This window comes from Sus scrofa, chromosome 7 (genome assembly GCF_054392235.1).
Source record: "Sus scrofa isolate SSC_HxYL_T2T_F1_AM1 chromosome 7, Sscrofa_HxYL_maternal_Yorkshire_Landrace_v2.0, whole genome shotgun sequence".
In the NCBI taxonomy this organism is placed as follows: Eukaryota; Metazoa; Chordata; class Mammalia; order Artiodactyla; family Suidae; genus Sus; species Sus scrofa.
Window position 1 is genome coordinate 84,874,260 of NC_139389.1, and position 20,919 is coordinate 84,895,178.

The following is a 20,919-nucleotide window of genomic DNA, read 5'->3' on the forward strand; positions in this document are numbered from 1 at the left end:
TTATAACATAAAGAGATATTATTTCACATAGTTTCTGGATAGTTCTGGCTCAGGTTTTTTTCACGATGCCACAGTCAAGATGGAGATGGAGGCTGTGGTCCTCTGAGGGCTTGTGGAGCTGGAAGATCTTCCAAGGTAGCTTCCTCACATGCCTGGCAAGTTCATACTGGCTTCTGGCTGGAGGCCTCAGTTCCTGACATGTGGGTCTCTCCAAAAGGTCTGCTTGGGTATCTTCATGACATGGCAGCTGGCTTCCTTCTGAGTGAGTGATCCAAAATGGAGCTTCCAAATTGGAAACTGCAATGACTGCTATGGCCTATCTTTAGAAGACATACACAACCATTCCTTTGATATTCTTTTGGTGGTATGGGTCAGCCTCATTCACTGTGAAAGGGCATACAAGGGCACCAACACCATGAAGCAAAATCATACCAGGGAACTATCAAGCTGTTAGGCAGTCTGAACGTAAAGTTGGGCTTGTCAGCTCTGAGCCTTCCTATAGGTGTTCTGGCTGTGCTTTATTTGAGGAGTAGTCACTCAAGTGGTGATACTGAATAAGGAACTGAATGTATGATTCTGAGTTGAGAGGACACATTAAGTCTAGAGATATAAATTTTAGATTTATCAGTATAGAGGTGATTTTTAAAGCCATGGAATGGATGAGTTCACCTAGAGAGCTAGTGGTAGATAAAGAAGAGGAAAGGTCTGAGAACTGAGCATTGAAACTTTCCTTTCCCATGGTCTGCCCTTCTGGTTCAGGTGGTGATCTTCCCTGGAAAGACCCATACATTGTGACATCATACTGTGAGTGGTAAATAGTCGTGGATTATTTTCTGGTCCTTGAAATAGTGTCACATCTGAGGAACTTTATCTTCATGGAAAGAAATTTCTTTTGGTAATATTTTCTACCGTACTGAACTTTCTTTCAGAATATTAGGTATCTTAATCAAGGTTCTATTTTTTAAAAATATGGTAGAGTTATTGAAAAGTCTCAATTAGGAGGAATAAAATCATGAAATAGTTTTATTTTTTCCAATAATTGCTTCACAGTTGAGGTATGTAAAACTCCTCTTTCCTAGAGTTCCCTTGTGGTGCAGTAGGTTAAGGATCCAGAGTTATTACTACTGTGGCCCTGGTTACTGCTGTGGCACAGGTTTGATCCCTGACCTGGAATTTTGCATGCCACGTGTGCAGCCAAAAACCTAAAAAACAAAAATTCTTTTCCAATAGGTCACAGGTTCTCAATAATATCTCATCCAGAGCCTATATGTTTCCAGTCACTTAGAGTTCTCAAATTGGTGTTTAAGACTCAGCTTTGCTTAGTTTTAAATGCCCTTCAGTTTAACCCTTTAATGTCAGACTCAATTCTGAGTCTTTTCTGCTCAAAATTTAAGCCTGTTTGTGGCTCTAGCATCTATGAATTTAGAGTGGAGGGTGAGGGCAATCTGTCTTGGCTTCAGACACCTCTCCCTCTTCCTTCTTCCATAAGCTAGCTCCTTCTAGAGAAGGCAGAGAAGAAAGGGAGAGAGGTCACTTGTATAACTAGAAGGATCTTAGCCCTTCCTCTGTGGTTGTCTTTGCTCCTCTAGCCAAGGCTGATTGTTCTTTTTTGTTTGTTTTTTGGTTATTTTCTTGTTTGTTTTTTGTTTTTTGCTCTTTTAAGGCCACACTTGTGGCATATGGAAGGTTGAATCTGAGCTGCAGCTGCCAGCCTACACCACAGCCACAGCAACACCAGATCCAAGCCTCATCTTTGACCTACACCACAGCTCACGGCAACGCCAGATTCTTAAACCACTGAGTGAGGCCAGGGATCGAACCTGAAACCTCATGGTTCCTAGTCGGATTTGTTAACCACTGAGCCATGACGGGAACTCCCAAATCACTCTTTAAGCCTCAATTTCCTCATTTGCAAAGTGGGGTGGTCTGGTTACAGGTGCTGTGTAGCAAAGCATCCTAAACTCAGTGGTATAAAATGTGGGTCTGGACTTCAGGAAGGGCTTGACTGGGAAATTCTTACTTGGAGGGTCTCTCATGAGACTGAGACTGCAATCAGCTGAAGGACTGACTGGGCTGGGTGTCCAAGATGGTCCGGTCCACTCACATGGTTGTCAGTGAAGACTGGCTGTGGCTGGGAGCTCAGCTGGCACTGTTGATTAGAAATATCTACAAATGGTCTCATCAGCATGATGGCCTAACTAAGGTTGGAGTTCTTAAGTTGTAACTGGTTTTCCCCAGAACAAATGTCTCAAGACAGCCTGGCAGAAGTTACAGAGCCTTTTCTGACCTATCTTTCGAAGTTATATGACATCATTTTACCATAGTCAATTGACCCAAGCCCGCCCTGGTTCAAAGGGACGGTACACAGGGCCCAACCTGTTGATGAAAGTTTGGGCAAGGTCACATCTCAGAAAAGCATTCAGAATGGGAGACATGGGTGTAGCCATATTTAGAAAATACAATCTGCCACATTTAGATATACTGTTGCCTACTTCATAAGGTTTTGTGAGTCTCCAATGAGAAAAGTTTTTAACATAATACCTAATCAGCACAGAAGTACTAATTTACTTGCTTAATTTAATTAAGTACCTAAGTACTGATTAAGTACTTAACACTTCAGTACTCAATTAGTACTTAACATGGTACCTGGTGCATTGGAGAAGCTCAAGAAATGTTATCATAATTATTACTCCAACACTGTCTTTTGGACAGTTTTTCAGTTTGGGATAGACATTTTTTTGATTTTCAGAATTACTTTTGGTTCTCAGATAAATATGCTTAAGGTTAGACAAAGGCCAAAAAATATAATTGAAACTGGATGAAAGTGTACTGTGGTTACCTTTGAAATGTCTCTTGTCACTTTAAAAACTCTGAAATACAGAACAGCCTTTACCTGGAACTAAAATGTCCCAAACCAGGGAGATATGCTTTGTGATCCTCTTGCTTGCTTCGAGATGATAAAAATGCTTTGGGCTGGAACTTGCACCAGAGCATTAGCACCTATTGCTTTTGGCTTTGTTTTCTCACTGTTAAATCTGTTGTAATGAAGTCAATGAAAACTTCCTTATCAAGGTTTGCAGGAACTGTTCTTTATGACTGGAAAAATCACAGATTTGCAGATGTTTTGAAATTTAGCAGCAGTAACCTTGCCTTCCCAAAGCGATTTGAAAAGAGCATCCCAGACAATGAACTACCTCTGATAAACTCAGCTTGTGCTTTGTTGTCAGCTGTGATGATTTAGATTTCCCTCTCCTTGGCTCTGAAATCCATGTCACAGCTGCACAAGGTACCAGGCAAATGATGTTCTTTTTATCTGCTTTTAGCTATGAAATTGTACTCTTATCACTGTGGGTTGAAGGACATCTTTGTACATGAACACTTTGATTTGAGGGTGACGTCAAACAGATTTTGACTCAAATAAATATTCTGTTGTGCCAAGAATTATAAGTAGAATCTTGTGACCTTGTTTCAATCAGGAGAAACGTGGAATGAATTAAGGAAAAATGTATTAAAATAACGTTTATGTTATTTTACATAACAAAAATAATTACATTCTTTATAGGAAATTTTAAAAACCCAAGCAAAGAGAGAAAAATAAAAACCACTTGCATTATTTTTCTTTTTTTTTCTTTTTAGGACCATACAGACAGCATATGGATGTTCCCAGGCTAGCACTCAAACTGGAGATGTAGCCGCCAGCCTACACCACAGCCACAGCAACACCAGACCTGAGCCACGTCTGCGACCTACACCATAGCTCACGGCAACACCAGATCCTTAACCCACTGAGCAGGGCCAGGGATTGAACCCTCATCCTCACAGACACTATGCCATCTTTTTTTCCTTCTTATTTTTAAACACTTGCATTCTTATGGCCTGGATGCAATAATTATTCACATTTTAGAATAAGCATCTTGTACATACATACATTTATATATACCACAGATAAAAAAAAAGGTTGTGATGTACATGTTATTTAGCATCTAGATTTTTAAAATAAAAAAACCTGATAGAGTGTGGGTATCTTTCCATGTTAGTAAATATATAAAATCAATATAAATTATTATTATTATTTTGTCTTTTTAGGGCTGCACTCGCAGCATATGGAGGTTCCTAGGCTAGGGGTCGAATAGGAGCAGTAGTTGCCGGCCTATGCCACAGCAACACAGGATCCGAGCCAAGTCTGCAACCTACACCACAGCTCACAGCAATGCCAGATCCTTAATCCACTGAGTGTGGTCAGGGATTGAACCCGCAACTTCATGGTTCTTAGTCAGGTTTGTTAACCACTGAGCCACAACGGGAACTCCTTTCTATTTTTTTTTAATATAAATTATTTTAATCAGTCTCATATTTGCCTCTCTGTAAGTATTTAGACTGTTTCCAATTCACACAATTATAAACATTACAAAGAATATATTTTTATACACACTTTTTAAACTGTTTAAAAATTATAGAAGTATACACAAAGTAAAAAATTCAAACTTATAGAAAGTTATAAAATAAAAAGTAAAAAAATGTTCTTTCCTCTTCAGTTCAATTAACAAGCATCTGATAATACTTTCTGACTGGATTGTTCTCATGATTACTATTTTATCTTTAATTAATATTCTTTGGTTAATTATATCTTTAATTAATATTTCTGTCTTTAGTAATATCTCTGCATTGTCCTTGGTTTATCATCTTGCAACAGTGTCCTGGCTATATTCTCAAAGAAAGATGAGGAATTTATCACTTCTGTAGTACCTCCCACTTCCCTGGCCCCTCCAACTACAGACTGTAGTAATTACTTTTTTGTTCATGTATTTAACAATATACAATATAATTGAATCTCTATTCTTATTGTCAACTTTAGTGTTCCTAGATAGCTCCTTACCAAAGATTAATAAACCGATTATCCTTCCATCTCTCTTCCCAAGCCCTAATTTTTTTAGCTATATTGTAAACCTTTAAAATTTTTATTTTATAGCTGACCTGAAGCATATGGAAGTTCCCAGGCCAGGGACTGAATCCAAGCCACAGGTGCAAGCTACACTGCAGCTGCAGCAATGCCAGATCCTTTAATCATGCCCTAGGCCAAGGATCGAACATGTACCTCCACAGTGACCTGAGCTGCTGCAGTCGGATTCTTAACCCACTGTGCCACAGTAGGAACTCTAGCTATATTGGAATTTCATATTTCCAAGATTTTTAACATTCCTGTTCTGTTCTATAACCCCAATTAAATCTTCATTTCTTATCTAGAGGTTTATTTCAGAAAGTGAAAATCAATAAACAAAAATATTTTTCATATTATTAAATAAATATTATTATAGTTTGATTTGCCCCAAAGAAAGAAATGTAATTCATGTCATTAAAACATCCTTGCTTGAAGAAAAATCCTCCAAATGCAAAGGTCTAAAAGGACAGATCCAAGTTTTATAGGTCTTGAATTTTATACAATTTGGGGGTGCTGTATTTAAGAGAAGAAATACAAAAATACAAATACACACAGTTAAGGTCTATCCCTTGGCCTTGGAAAGGTCTCAAGTGAATGAGGAACCCTGAAGCTTATCTTTACTAGTTTCCTAGTAACCTGTCTCTGGGTCTAGCAGATTCCCCTCAACTTCTCTTCAGCTTCTTTAATTTCTCATAGGTCATGCTCAGCTGTTTATACTGTTTGTCCTCTCTCAGGGAGAGAGAAAATGGGAAATGGGGAGTAGGGAGAATGGGGGAGAGTGGGAGTGAGACTCTGAACACATTTTAAAGTAATTTCATTCCTTTACCAAGTAAAAGTATTGTTTATAAAGAAATTGAATAGCAAAAATACCAACTTTTTTCCACCCTCAAAATTTGAAATATTGTCCAACTGTCTTTGAGTATTAAGTGTTGTTGATGAGGAGTCTGGTGCCATTCTTACCCTTGCTTCTTCTGGTAACTGTTTCTTCGTTCTCTCTCTGGGAACTTTCAGGATTTTCTCTACCCTTAAGAATTTAAATGTTACTAGATTGAATCTAGGAGTAGGTATTTTTAAAATTAATTTTGTTTGCCTCTACATAGATCATTTCAAAATAATGACTCATGAAGTTTTGGGAGGTTCTCTTCAGCTATTCTCATGAATATTTCCTTCCTGCCATTGTCTCAGGTTGGAACTTTCCTTAGACAGATCTTTGACTTTTGGATCCATCTTCCATATGGCTTAAATTAATTTTTACATTTTGGAATTATTTACTTTGTAGTCTCCACTATGGGATTAAATTTAATTCTGATTTCTTATTCTTTATACTCATTTTATTATTTACACAGTCTGGTACAATTTTTTGACATTTGTAATTTATTATTTTGGTTAAGCCTGTGGCTGGTGGAAGTTTCTGGAACAGGGATTGAACCTGTGCCACAGCTGTAACCAGAGCCACAGCAGTGATAAGGCCAGATCCTAAACCCTCTGAGCCATGAGGGAACTCAAGATGACATTTGCATTTTTTTTTAAGGGACCCACCTGTGGCATGGAAGTTTCTGGAGCTAGGGGTTGAATTGGAGCTGCAGCTGCCAGCCTACACCACAACCACAGCAATGCGGGATCCAAGCCATGTCTGTGACCCACACCACAGTTCATGGCAACACTGGATCCTTAACTCACTGAGCGAGGCCAAGGATCGAACCTCCATCTTCATGGATACTAGTTGGGTTCATAATGGGCTGAGCCACAACTGGAATTCCCAACATCTGTATTTTCAATGTCCTAAAATATTTTTATTCTCAGATTGCTCCTTTTTTTTGTTAGTTTGGGTTTTTTTGGCTGTGCTTGTGGCATGTAGAAATTTCAGGTGAGGGATCAAACCCATGCCACAGAAGCAACCTGAGCCCCAGCAGTGACAACACCAGATTCTTAACCCACTGTGCCATAAGAGAACCTCTGATTGCTCTTTTTTCCTCACAGACTACATGCTTTTATGAGTATCATATCTACTCAGCCATTTTAAGTTCTGCATAAATTAAAAAAAAATTTAGTTTCCTAATCATCTCAGGTTTCTCTAATGTTAGTTGCCCATTTGTTCATCTTTTTACCTCTTTCTTCATGCTACTGATTTTCATCAAATATCTGGTGGCACTTGAGAATCCAACTGTATTTTATTTATTTATTTTTGGCCTCGCACCCGGCACATGGGAGTTCCTGGACCAGGGATCAAACCTGTGCCACAGCAGTGACCCAAGCTACTGCAGTGATAATGCAGATCCTTAACCTGTTGTGCCATAAGAGAACTCCCAGTTATATTTATGAATAAAGGCTCTGTTAAATAAAGGTACCTGGTGCAGGTTTTTCTCCCAAGAGGAGTCTATTTCTATAAAAGGGCCATTCCTTGACCAAGAGTGCCAACTGTTGGTTCTGTGTAAGTTGGCTAGGTTTCTTGAGAATTAGACTTCTCTCTAGGGTGGGAAAGTGAATTAGATGGGCCAGTGGCAGCCTGAATAGACCAATTAAATACTGAAGACTAGAATGGGCGTTCCTGTCGTGGCGCAGTAGAGACGAATCCGACTGGGAACTATGAGGTTATGGGTTTAATCCCTGGCCTTGCTCAGTGGGTTAAGAATCCAGTGTTGCCGTGAGCTGTGGTGTAGTCACAGACGCGGCTCAGATCCCATGTGGCTGTGGCTGTGGCTATGGCGTAGGCTAGCGGCAACAGCTCTGATTAGACCCCTAGCCTAGGAAACTCCGTATGCCCCAAGTGCAGCCCTAAAAAGACAAAGACAAAAAAAAATTTAAAAATAAAATAAAAACAAAATAAAAAGTAAAAGACTAGAATGGTGATTAAAGAAAGATTCCATAGGAGTTCCCATCGTGGCTTGGTGGAAATGAATCCAACTAGCATCCACAAGGATGTGGGTTTGATCCCTGGCCTTGCTCAGTGGGTTAAGGATCTGGCATTGCCATGAGCTGTGGTGTGGGTTGCAGATGCAGCTTGGATCTGGCGTTGCTGTGGCTGTGGCGTAGGCCGGCAGCTAGAGCTCTGATTAGACCCCTAGCCTGGGAACTTCCATATGCAGTGGGTACAGCCCTAAAAAGATTAAAAAAAGAAAGAAAGACAGATTTAATAATAAAGGGGCAGAACCAGACAGACTCACAGCTACATTTTGCCTAATATTTCAAGATCAGATAATCTCAATGTTATTTAAATTATTATAGGTCATAGAAAAAGATGGAAATCTCTATGTTTCTTTTTGGGAAGCCAACATAACTTTAACTCAAACCTACAAAAATAGGAAATACAGAGCAAGCTTGCTTTTGAATTTAGGAGGAAAAATCTCTATATTAAATGCTAGTAAGTAAAATTTAGTATTTATCAAAAGGATAAGACAACCTACAGACTGGAAGAAGATATTTGCTAATGATGCAACCGACAAGGGCTTAATTTCCAAAATATACAAGCAGCTCATAAATTCAATAACAAAAACCAAATAACCCAATTGGAAAATGGGCAGAAGAACTACACAGACATTTCTCCAAAGAAGACATACAGACAGCCAACAGGTACATGAAAAAAAGATGCTGGGAGTTCCCATCGTGGCGCAGTGGTTAACGAATCCAACTAGGAACCATGAGGTTGAGGGTTCGGTCCCTGCCCTTGCTCAGTGGGTTAACGATCCGACGTTGCCGTGAGCTGTGGTGTAGGTTGCAGACTCAGCTCGGATCCCGAGTTGCTGTGGCTCTGGCGTAGGCCGGTGGCTATAGCTCCGATTCGACCCCTAGCCTGGGAACCTCCATATGCCGAGGGAGCGGGCCAAGAAATAGCAAAAAGACAAAAAAAAAAAAAAAAAAAAAAAAGAAAAAAAGATGCTCGTTATTACTAATTATTAGAGAAATACAAATCAAAACTACAATAAGGCACCACCTCACACTGGTCAGAATGGCCATCATTAAAAAGTCTACAAATAGGAGTTCCGTGGTGGCCTAGTGGTTAAAGGATCTGGTGTTGAAGCTGCTGTGGTGTGGGTTTAATCCCTGGCCCAGGATCTTCCAGATGCTATGGATATGGCCAAAAAAAAAAAAAAAAAAAAGTCTACAAATAATAAGTGCTGCAGGAGGTATGGAGAAAAGGGAACTCTCTTAGACTGTTGGTGGGAATGTAAATTGGTGCAGCCACTATGGAAAACAGTATAGAATTTGCTCAAAAAATTAAAAATAGAGATGCCATATGATCCAGCAGTCTCACTCCTAAGGATATATCCAAACAAAACTACAATCTGAAAAGACACATGCACCCCTATGTTCATAGAAGCACTATTTACAATGGCTAAGACATGGAAACAACCTAAATGTCCATAAACAGATGAATAAAGATGACGTATATATGTGCAATGGAATATTACTCGGCCATTAAAAAGAATGAAATAATGCCATTTGCAGCAACATGGATGGACTCAGAGATTATCATACTAAGCAAGTAAGTCAGAAAGAGAACAACAAATACCATATGATATCACTTATATGTGTAATCTAAAATATGACACAAATTAATATATCTACAAAACAAAAACAGATTCACAGATATAGAGAACAGACTTGTGGTTGCAAAGGGGGGTAGGAGAGGGAAGGAATGGGAATTTGGGATAAGTAGTGGCAAACTATTATATACAGTATGGATAAACAACAAGGTCTTACTCTGTAGCACAGGGAACTATACTCAATATTCTGTGATAAACCATAATGGAAAAGAATATGAAAAAGGATATATAGGTATAGGTGAGCCCCTTGCTGTACAGCATAAATTAACATAACACTGTAAATCAACATAACTTCAACACAAATTTTTTTAATGAAATTTTTTTAAAAGGATAATAAATCATGTCTAGAAAAGTATTCTGGGCATATAAGTATGTTCAATATCAGAAAATCTAGCAACATAATCTAGGACAATAAAAAATTAAACAAAAAATAATATGATCATAAAAAATAATAATATGACCATATAAATAGATGCTAAAAATTCTTTTGATAAAATTTAGCAGCCATTCTTAATTTAAAAACTCTATAAAAATAGGGAGAAAAGCAGACTTCTTAAAAACCAATTACCAAACATACCAGCAGAGCTAACAGAAATACAGTTTTAATTAAAACTAGAAACCAGATAAGGATGCTTGCTATTGACATTGTTATTTGATATTATCTTGTGGCTTTCTAGCAAATACAATCACACAAAATGAAATAGCTGGTTGAGACACTGGGAAAGAAGAGATAAACACATTTCTTCAAGCTGGTAATATGACTGTATAAAACCCAAGAGATTTAGTACTATATCACTAGAGTTAATAAAGAATAAGCAAATAGGAAAAATAATGTATTCATAACAAGAGCTAAAAAATGGTTGTTTTAAACATTTCTTTATGAAGAAAATTATTTTATGTAAAACCTGAACAAATGGAAAGACATACCATACTCTTGGGAACTCTTTAATATTAAAGAAGTTGGTTCTTTCAAAAGTAAATCCAATGTAATTATAATCAGAATACTAACCCATGTGTATGTATGTGGGTGTATATAACTAAAAAAAACTTAATGTTTAAATAAAAGAATGAGTCAAATAGAAAGCCTAGAAATAAACTCAGGCACCTATGGTCAACCAGTCTATGACAAAGGAGGCAAGAATACACACTGGAGAAAAGACAGTCACTTCATTAAGTATTGCTGGGAAAACTGTACAGCTACATGTAAAAAAAAGAAATTAGAACACTCTCTAACACCATACACAAAAATATACTCAAAATGTATTAAAGACCTAAATCTTACACTGGATACTATAAAATTCTTAGAGGAAAAACAGGCAAAACACTCTCTGACATAAACTGCAGCAATATCTTTTTGGATCCACCTCCTAGAGTAATGAAAATAAAAGCAAAAATAAACAAATGGGATCTAATTAAACTTAAAAGCTTTTGCACAGCAAAGGAAACCATACACAAAACAAAAAGACAACCCACAGAATGGGAGAAAATATTTGCAAATGACAAAGGACTAATCTTCAAAGTATACAGATACCTCAGTATAACTCAATATCAAAAAAACCCAACCCAATCAAAAAAATATCTATTTAGAAGACCTAAATAGACATCTCTCCAAAGAAGACATACAGATGGCCAAAAAAAAAAAAAACAAACACATGGAAAGATGCTCAATATCACTAATTATTCAAGAAATGCAAATCAAAACTACGACGAGGAGTTCCCTTAGGGCCCAGCATGTTAAGGATCTGATGTTGTCGCTGCAGTGGCTTGGGTCGCTGCTATGGGTTCAATCCCTGGCCTGGATGTAGCCAAAGACAAAAACAAAAACAAAAAAACCAACAACCAAACAACCTACGATGAGATATCATTGCACCAGTCAGAACGGCCATCATCAAAAAGTCTACAAAAAATACTGGAGAGGATACAGAGAAAAGGGAATCCTCCTACACTGCTGGTGGGAATGTAAATTGGTACATGCACTATGGAAAGCAGTTTGGAGGTTCCTCAAAAAACTAAAAAAAGGACTACCATATGATCCAGCAATCCCATTCCTGGGCATATATCTGGAGAAAACCATAATTCAAAAAGATACACGGGGGAGTTCCTGTGGTGGCTCAGCAGAAGTTAATCTGACTAGTATCCATGAAGATGCAGGTTTAATCCCTGGCCTCACTCAGTGGGTTAAGGATCCAGCGTTGCTGTGAACTGTGGTGTAGGTTGCAGAGGTGGCTTGGATCTGGCCTTGCTGTGGCTGTGGTGTAGGCCAGTGGCTACAGCTCCAATTCCACCCCTAGCCTGGGAAACTTCATATGCCCTGGGTGCAGCCCTAAAAAAAAGACCCCCCCCCCAAAAAAAAGAAAGAAAGAAAGAAAAGATACACAGGAGTTCTCATTGTGGCTCAGTAGTAAAGAACCCAACTAGTCTCCATGAGGGTGCAGGTTCAATCTCTGGCCCCATTCAGTGGTTTAAGAATCTGGCATTGCCATGAGCTATGGTGTAGGTTGCAGACTTGGCTTGGATCTGATGTTGCTGCAGCTGTGGCACAGGCTGGCAGCTGCAGCTCCAATTCAGTCCCTAGCCTGGGAACTTCCATATGCGCCAGTGAAGCCCTAAAAGAAAAAAGAAAAGAAAAGAAAAGAAAAGAAAAGATATAGTCACCCCAATGTTATTGAAGCACTATTTACAACAGCCAAGACATGGATGCAAACCTCTGTCCAACAAAAGAGGAATGAATAAAGAAATGTGGTAATATGGAGTTCCCATCATGGCGCAGTGAAAACGAATCTGACGAGGAACCATGAGGTTGCAGGTTCGATCCCTGGCCTCACTTCAGTGGGTTAAGGATCCGGCATTGCCATGAGCTGTTGTGTAGGTTGCAGACTCAGCTCAGATCTGGCATTGCTGTGGCACTGGCGTAGGCTGGCAGCAACAGCTCCATTTAGACCCCTAGCCTGGGAACCTCCATATGCTTTAGGTGTGGCCCTAAAAGGACAAAAGACAAAAAAAAAGAAAAAAAGAAATGTGGTAATATATACACTGGAATATTACTCAGCCATAAAAAGAATAAAATAATGCCACTTGCAGCAACATGGACAGACCTAGAGTGACCTTACTAAGTGAAGTAAGTCAGAGAAATTCAAACATCATATTGTTATCACATATGTGGAATCTAAAAAAAGGATACAGATGAACTTATTTGCAGATCAAAAACAGACTCACAGACTTTGAAAACAAGCTTATGGTTACCAAAGGGGACAGGTAGAGGGGAGGCCAGATTGGGAGTCTGGAATTGGCACATACACGCTGTGGTACATGGAATGTTTGGCCAACAAGGATCTGCTACATAGCACAGGGAATCCTACCCAATATTCTGTGACAATCTATATGGGAAAAGAATTTGAAAAAGAATGGCTAAGTGTATGTGTATAACTGAAGCATTTTGTTGTACAGCAGAAATTATCACATCGTAAATCAATTATACTTCAATACAACTTTAAAATTAAAAAAAAAAAAGAGAGAGGAGTTCCTGTTGTGGCTCAACAGTGATTAACCCAACTAGAATTCATTCATAAGGACATGGGCTCACTCCGTGGCCCTGCTCAGTGGGTTAAGGATCCGGTGTTGCTGTGAGCTGTGGTGTAGGCTGGCAGCTGCAGCCTCTGATTCCACCTGTAGCCTGGGAATCTCCATACGCCGCAGGTGTGCCCCCCCCCCGAAAAAAAAGAAAGAAAGAAAGAAAAAAGAAAAAGTGCCTCAGAATAGGCAAGGAATTTGTTGTGTGTGAAACATTACAAACAAGCAATGATGTGCTTGCCTTCCCACATATCAGAATGGACTTCAAAGCTCGATAGCAAATCAGAATGACTGTGACATAAGAATAGCAAATAGAGTGGTGAAATAGAATGAAAGAACCAAAATACATCCCATTGTGTATGAGAGCTTAAAATATATGAAAAGCAACCAAATGGGAAAATGCGGAGATTTGATTTTTTACTTTTTACTGTGGGAAGATTATATTAGTAGTCACTATGTCTTGAGTGTTGTGGATGATCTGAGCTATAGTAGAAACAATGGGATTTTTTAATGACAATTTTCCACATTGAACCACCAAAAGTGAGAAGTAATACAATAATTTAGTAAAGTTGCATGATACAGAGGCAATACACAAAAATCAGTTACTGTATTCTACACAGTAATAAAGAGGTATCAGAAAGAAAAATTAAGAAAACAATACCATTTACATTGGCAACAAAAACAAAATACCTAGGTATAAATTTAACCAATGCCGTGAAAGATCTGCAGAAAACTTTATGACACTAATAAAGAAACTGGGAGTTCCTGTAGTAGTTCAGCAGAAAGGAAATCCAGCCTTTTGGCTCTCTGTGCAGCACCATGGCGGTTGGCAAGAATAAGTGCCTTACGAAAGGCGGCAAAAAGGGAGCCAAGAAGAAAGTGGTTGACCCATTTTCTAAGAAAGATTGGTATGATGTGAAAGCACCAGCTATGTTCAATATAAGAAATATTGGGAAAACACTGGTCACAAGAACTCAAGGAACCAAAGTTGCATCTGACAGCCTCAAGGGTCGTGTGTTTGAAGTGAGCCTTGCCTATCTGCAGAACGATGAAGTTGCATTTAGAAAATTCAAGCTGATTACTGAGGATGTTCAGGGCAAAAACTGCTTGACCAACTTCCACGGCATGGATCTTACCCATGACAAGATGTGCTCAATGGTCAAAAAACGGCAGACCATGATTGAAGCTCACGTTGATGTCAAGACTACCGATGGTTATTTGCTTCGTCTGTTCTGTGTTGGTTTTACTAAAAAATGCAACAATCAGATTCGGAAGACCTCTTACACCCAGCACCAACAAGTCTGCCAAATCCAGAAGAAGATGATGGAAATCATGACACGAGAGGTGCAGACAAATGACTTGAAAGAGGTGGTCAATAAATTGATTCAAGACAGCATTGGAAAGGACATAGAAAAGGCTTGCCAATCTATTTATCTGCTTCATGACGTCTTCGTTGGAAAAGTAAAAATGCTGAAGAAGCCCAAGTTTGAATTGGGAAAACTCATGGAGCTACATGGTGAAGGTAGTAGTTCTGGAAAAGCTACTGGGGATGAGACAGGTGCTAAAGTTGAATGAGCTGATGACGATGAGCCCCCAGTGCAAGAATCTGTTTAAAATTCAGAGTTTTAATGGTGACAAATAAAAGATCTTATTTGTGATGTTTAAAAAAAAAGTCAAAAATCATATGATTATCTCAATAGACGCAGAAAAAGCATTTGACAAAGTTCAACATCCATTCATGATCAAGACCCTCGCCAAAGAGGGTACAGAGGGAACATTCCTGAATAACCAAAGCCATTTATGATAAACCCACAGCAAATATAATCCTCAATGGGGAAAAACTGAAAGCCTTCTCACTCAAATCTGGAACAAGACAGGGATGCCCACTCTCACCACTGCTCTTCAACATAGTTTTGGAAGTCCTAGCCATAGCAATTAGACAAACAAAAGAAATAAAAGGCATCCATATAGGAAGAGAAGAGATCAAACTGTCACTGTATGCAGATGACATGATACTATACCTAGAAAACCCTAAGGACTCAACCCCAAAACCACTTGAACTGATTCATAAATTCAGCAAAGTAGCAGGATATAAGATTAACATTCAGAAGTCAGTTGCATTTCTGTATACCAGCAATGAAACATTAGAAAAGGAATACAAAAATACGATACCTTTTAAAATTGTACCACACAAAATCAAATACCTCGGAATACACCTGACCAAAGAGGTAAAGGACCTATATGCCGAGAACTATAAAACCTTAATCAAAGAAATCAAAGAAGATGTAAAGAAATGGAAAGATATTCCATGTTCCCGGATTGGAAAAATCAATATTGTAAAAATGGCCATACTACCCAAAGCAATCTACAGATTCAATGCAATCCCTATCAAATTACCCATGATATTTTTCACAGAACTAGAACAAACAATCCAAACATTTATATGGAACCACAAAAGACCCAGAATCGCCAAAGCAATCCTGAGAAACAAAAACCAAGCAGGAGGCATAACTCTCCCAGACTTCAAGAAATACTACAAAGTCACAGTCATCAAAACAGTGTGGTACTGGTATCAAAACAGACAGACAGACCAATGGAACAGAATAGAGAATCCGGAAATAAACCCTGACACCTATGGTCAATTAATCTTTGACAAGGGAGGCAAGAACATAAAATGGGAAAAAGAAAGTCTATTCAGCAAGCATTGCTGGGAAACCTGGACAGCTGCATGCAAAGCAATGAAACTAGAACACACCCTCACACCATGCACAAAAATAAACTCCAAATGGCTGAAAGACTTAAATATACGACAGGACACCATCAAACTCCTAGAAGAAAACATAGGCAAAACACTCTCTGACATCAACATCATGAATATTTTCTCAGGTCAGTCTCCCAAAGCAATAGAAATTAGAGCAAAAATAAACCCATGGAACCTCATCAAACTGAAAAGCTTTTGCACAGCAAAGGAAACCCAAAAGAAAACAAAAAGACAACTTTCAGAATGGGAGAAAATAGTTTCAAATGATGCAACGGACAAGGGCTTAATCTCTAGAATATATAAACAACTTATACAACCCAACAGCAAAAAAGCCAATCAATCAATGGAAAAATGGGCAAAAGACCTGAATAGACTGTTCTCCAAAGAAGATATACAGATGGCCAACAAACACATGAAAAAATGCTCAACATCGCTGATTATAAGAGAAATGCAAATCAAAACTACCATGAGATATCACCTCACACCAGTCAGAATGGCCATCATTCATAAGTCCACAAATAACAAGTGCTGGAGGGGCTGTGGAGAAAAGGGAACCCTCCTGCACTGTTGGTGGAAATGTCAACTGGTACAGCCACTATGGAGAACAGTTTGGAGATACCTTAGAAATCTATACATAGAACTTCCATATGACCCCGCAATCCCACTCTTGGGCATCTATCCGGACAAAACTCTACTTAAAAGAGACACGTGCACCCGCATGTTCATTGAAGCACTATTCACAATAGCCAGGACATGGAAACAACCCAAATGTCCATCGACAGAGGATTGGATTCAGAAGAGGTGGTATATATACACAATGGAATACTACTCAGCCATAAAAAAGAATGACATAATGCCATTTGCAGCAACATGGATGGAACTAGAGAATCTCATCCTGAGTGAAATGAGCCAGAAAGACAAAGACAAATACCATAGGATATCACTTATAACTGGAATCTAATATCCAGCACAAATGAACATCTCCTCAGAAAAGAAAATCATGGACTTGGAGAAGAGACTTGTGGCTGCCTGATGGGAGGGGGAGGGAGTGGGAGGGATCGGGAGTGGGAGGGATCCGGAGCTTGGGCTTATCAACACAATTTAGAATAGATTTACAAGGAGATCCTGCTGAATAGCATTAAGAACTTTGTCTAGATACTCATGTTGCAACAGAACAAAGGGAGGGGAAAAACTGTAATTGTAATGTATACATGTAAGGGTAACTTGATCCCCTTGCTGTACAGTGGGAAAATAAAAAAAATAAATAAATAAAAAGAAAGGAAATCCAATAACCATGAGTTTGCATGTTAGATCCCTGGCCCAGCTCGGTGGGTTAAGGATCTGGCAATGCTGTGAGCTGTGGTGTAGGTTGCAGACTTGGCTAGGATGTGGTGTTGCTGTGGTGTAGGCCAGTGGCTACAGCTCTGATTGGACCCCTAGCCAGGCAACTTTCATTTGCCCAGGGTGGGGTGGGGGCACGGCCCTAAAAAAGAAAAGGGGGGGGGAGCAGTTCCTGTTCTAGAACAGCAGAAAGGAATCTGACTGGGAACCATGGGGTTGCAGGTTCAATCTCTTCCCTTGCTCAGTCGGTTAAGGATCCGGCGTTGCCCTGAGCTATGGTGTAGGTCGCAGATGTGACTCAGATCCCGAGCTGCTGTGGCGTAGGCTGGCAGCTGTAGCTCCAATTCAACCCCTAGCTTGGGAACCTCCATATGCCCCAGGTGCCGCCCTAAAAAGCAAAACAAAAGCAAAAACAAAACTGATGAAGAAACAAATAAATAGAAGAATATTCTGCGGTCAGGCAGTGGAGAAATATTGTTAAAACATTCATCCAGCCAAAGCAGTGTACACATACAATTCAATCTCCAACACAACTGAAACTGCATTTTTCACAAAACAAAACTAACAATCCTGTCGTGTGTGTGGAACCAAAATGCACCCCAAACAGCCAAAGCAATCCTAAGACAAGAGAGCACAGCTGGAGTCAACTTGCTCCCTGACTTCAAACTATGCTACGAAGCTACAGGAACAAAAACAGTATGGAATTGGCAAAAAACAAAACAAAACAACAACAACAAAGACAGGTGCACACACACCAGAGGAACAGAAACAGAGAACCCTTAAAATAAACCCGAGTGTATGTGATCAGTTAATTTATAAGAAAGCTGCCAAGAACATACACTGGGGAAAGACCCCTCAATAATCGATGCCAAAGAAACTAGATACCAAACACCAAAGAAAGACACTGGAAATTGTTTACCCCACACACAAACCTACCTGAAATCCACCATTTTCCACATCAAGGCCTTCCTCTGCTGGCTCCTCTGAAAATGGACCCCCCCCTCAGCAGTAAACCACATCCAGGAAACTTCTCCCCAATTTTTCTTCACCTTTTTCTCCTGTGCTGTGGCCTCCCAGTGGGTCCTGAGGACACTCGTCTACGGTCTGCAAGGACAGAGTTGCCCAGAAGCTGAAGCTCCAGTATGTCCTGAGGAGACGAACCTGCCGTCTCCGTGGACTCCGCCAAGCCTTGTCTGAAAGCCAAAGCCCTGGCAACTCCCAGATCTAGTTCAGCCAAAGCTGTGATGCTAATTGGCCTTGAAGGAGTCCACAGGTTAAGAGACACCGAGATAAGACGACGTTAGGAGCTACCATAGCTTGGGAGCTCTGGTGACCTGGCAACCGGCCCCAAGGGCTGATGGGGCTTCAGTCCAGCGTCTGCCCCAGATCGGGGGCTGTGCGGCCGTGGGCGGGGTCAGGGGGCGGGGCTTGACTGCCGCGCCTTCCCTCTGGCTCCACCGCAGCTCAGGGACAGCGGAGCGAAGAGACGCAGAGTCCAGAGACCCCGGTCCATTCCTGCTTTTTGTCAGTCTCCCCCACCCCGCCCCAGGGCCAAGACATTAAATAAGTGATGATGGCACAGCTGGCTCTCCACCTGGAAAATATAAACTTCCTCAGTATGAACTGGGATTTTGTGACGGTTAACTGTCTTGGTTATTTTGTTTTTAATTGAGACTGGTGGAATTGAAACACAGTTTTATTACCTTTTAGCTTTTTATTTGGGCATAACTTTCGATTTATAGTCAACTTGGAAGGAAGGCCCATATATCCTTCATCCAGAGTTCCCATATGTTAACAGTGTACCACGTTTATTTTTTCTCTCTTGACATATTTTTTAACATTTAACAATAATTTCTTTATACTAATGATCTGACATATTAATATACATGATATTAATAGAACAAGCCATCTAATACAGCCTAGTAACTTGGTGTACTGAGTAGCCTTTCATATATTCTGTCCATATATCTCTCTTATCATCTTGAAAAAATTTTAACATAACAGACATTACTTTACAACTTGCTGACATTCCCCCAGATTTCCAAAATCTAGATCCTCATCCTCACTCTCTTTTTTCCTTTCAGTTTAGTTGAATGAACTGGTCGTTTGTCCTGTAGCATGCTCACAGTCTCTGCTTACTGTTTGCATCCTTGTGGTGCTGTGTAACCTGTTCCTCTGCCCCTCTGTATTCTCTGGGGATTCGTTTGATGTAGAGGATCAGATTCAGATTTGATTTCCTTGGCAAGAATATTTCATGTAGTCATATCCTAATTCTTTCATACTTTTCTTTTTAGTAGCTGGAAAACTTGGGAGAATATTCATCAACTATTTGTTATTCTGTCTAGATTGTTTTAAACTTTTGCAGAAAGGAGTTAATTAATTCTGGCACTCAGCTCAATAATTAAAAGTCATTTGGGCTTTTTATAGCTTACGAAGAGCCACATCTGAATACCAACCAGGAATCTTTAGGGAGTTCATTGGAGGATCAGATTTACTGGAAATGATTCACAAATAACCTTAATAAACTATTCTTATCTCCTACACTTAGCTGTGCCTCATGACTTCTCCTATTTAACTAAATCCAGTTCGTAATTCTTGACCAACTTCAAAGTATTCATTTAAAACAAGTAATGAAATAATTTAACAGTGAGAGAATTACATTTACTTATTTACTTTTATATTGAACAGCAGGAAAGCAACAGAGAAATCTGCTACTTTTGTTTGAGAACACAGTTCAATTTATTCGTACTTGAATCTTTCACTCTGGTTGATTAACCAGCTGTGTTTAATTTGAAAGCTTATAAAATTAAGTTTTCTTATCAGCACAAAACAAGGCATTTCATAATACAGCATCTAAATTTAAAAGTGCTTTAGGTCCACAGAGATTATTTTTTACGACTTTTCACTAGAGCTGACTTTCTATAGCAGAAAACTACATTTCCAACACTGTATCATAACTAGCTTTCTGGATGAAATTTAGATTTTGTACATGCAGAAAATGAAATCTGGAGCTGTGTTATGTGGGGAGAGTGGTAGGGCATGAGATAACCATATTCCAACATGGTTCCCCACAGACAGTGTCAATCTTCCTGATCCAGCAGCTTCCAGCAGCAGGAATGGCAGTGCACCCGTCACAGCACAAGTACCCTAAGAGTTCCTGGAGGTTCTGCTTAGATCCTCTTCTTCTAGGCTTTTCCAGTAACTTTGTAATTTACACATACACACACTCAAATAGACTTCTGCTTATACCAATTTGGATGATTTCTATTATCTGTGATCTATTTCTCACTAATAATAAGATTATTGATTTTTGTATATTATTTTTGTACTGAGTCATCTTAATTTATTTATTGGCTGTAATAGTTTTTCCAGATAATTTTCTGGGGATTTCCAGTTAAAAATTGTACAGTTTTCTGGAGTTCCCGTCGTGGCGCAGTGGTTAACGAATCCAACTAGGAACCATGAGGTTGAGGGTTTGGTCCCTGCCCTTGCTCAGTGGGTTAACGATCCGACGTTGCCGTGAGCTGTGGTGTAGGTTGCAGACGCGGCTTGGATCCTGCGTTGCTGTGGCTCTGGCATAGGCCAGTGGCTACAGCTCCGATTCGACCCCTAGCCTGGGAACCTCCATATGCCGCGGGAGCGGCCCAAAGAAATAGCAAAAAGACAAAAAAAAAAAAAAAAATTGTACAGTTTTCATCCCCTCTCTGCTAATTCCTTCCTCATTTCTCTTGAATATTTGCACCATATATTGTAGGCAATAGTGA

The 20,919-nt window shown here is 39.5% G+C and overlaps 1 protein-coding gene and 1 pseudogene across 4 annotated transcripts in view; one reads left to right on the forward strand and one right to left on the reverse strand.

Annotated features, from left to right (window-relative positions):
• The window catches only part of LOC100155532 (olfactory receptor 6E1-like), a 33,505-nt gene extending 14,991 nt beyond the window's left edge, over window positions 1–18,514 (reverse strand). The window contains exons 1-4 of one of the 3 annotated variants that reach the window (XR_014810861.1): window positions 18,092–18,514; window positions 12,665–12,860; window positions 2,894–3,462; window positions 2,021–2,149 (exon numbers count right to left, since the gene is read on the reverse strand). The gene's annotated coding sequence lies outside the window, so the exon portion shown is untranslated. The remainder of the gene's footprint in view (window positions 1–2,020; window positions 2,150–2,893; window positions 3,463–12,664; window positions 12,861–18,091) is intronic. The other 2 variants (XR_014810862.1, XM_021100005.2) reach the window with 2 other exon arrangements.
• LOC100155572 (small ribosomal subunit protein eS1 pseudogene) lies at window positions 13,848–14,711 on the forward strand (annotated as a pseudogene). Its single transcript, XR_304540.4, has one exon. The product of XR_304540.4 is annotated as a small ribosomal subunit protein eS1 pseudogene (transcript).
• Window positions 18,515–20,919: the final 2,405 nt, after the last annotated feature.